Here is a 748-nt window from a genome sequence, read left to right as displayed (position 1 = left end):
AAACAAGGCAAAAAGGCTAAAACTAGGCAAATCATTGCACCCCATGTATTTTGCATATTTCTGATGATTAATTCACGTCAGTTTTATGACGAAAAATTTTTTCAGGCCGTCACCAAGCAACCTCTATTTTGAGGTTTTCACCGTTAACTGCAAGTTAATTCGTAAATTTTATCTCAATTCGTTGTCTTTTTCCTATGTTTCCTTAGTTTTTGCGCGATTTTTCTCCTGTGCAATATATGCCCTCTACTAATTCTTTCATTTAATTCCTGGGCTCGCCTTTCAAAGGGAATACAGTGCTGCCGGCCTTCACTATGCAAAAATAACAGCCCATGGCGCAAATCAGCTGTGCAAAAAGTGAAACCAATGCTACGACTCTACAGCCAAGACACGAACCAACTCGATCATTTAACTCAAATTGAGTAAATATAACGAAAGAAGTATATAGAAAGCCCGGCTAGCTCAGTCGGTAGAGCACGAGACTCTTAATCTCGGGGTCGTGGGTTCGAGCCCCACGTTGGGCGAAATTTTTTCATCCTTCCATTACCACATTTCTTCGCAAATCTGTTCGTGCGTCGCGAAGTTTCGCGATAGATATTCGTTATTGCAATTCGGAAGAATCAAGTATTGAAGAATTCTGCATGTCCGGGTTTTCACCGCGTTGTTGTTTGAAGCCGACAACAGTTTCGCCGAAGTTTCATCCGGCGTCGAAGAAGAGGTCGATCGAAGATGGTCGTTCTTCGACCTGAAT

General features: G+C 42.1%; 1 non-coding gene across 1 annotated transcript; it reads left to right on the top strand.

The window, feature by feature from the left end:
- Positions 1-448: 448 nt before the first annotated feature.
- Positions 449-521, top strand: TRNAK-CUU (transfer RNA lysine (anticodon CUU)). The gene has a single exon. It is a non-coding gene; the product is annotated as a tRNA-Lys (tRNA).
- Positions 522-748: the final 227 nt, after the last annotated feature.

The sequence above is a fragment of the Hetaerina americana genome, unplaced genomic scaffold (assembly GCF_022747635.1).
Source record: "Hetaerina americana unplaced genomic scaffold, ioHetAmer1.1.p SCAF_115, whole genome shotgun sequence".
Lineage (NCBI taxonomy): Eukaryota > Metazoa > Arthropoda > Insecta > Odonata > Calopterygidae > Hetaerina > Hetaerina americana.
Note: the sequence above shows the minus strand (reverse complement) of the source record. Positions and strands in the feature narration are given on the sequence as shown.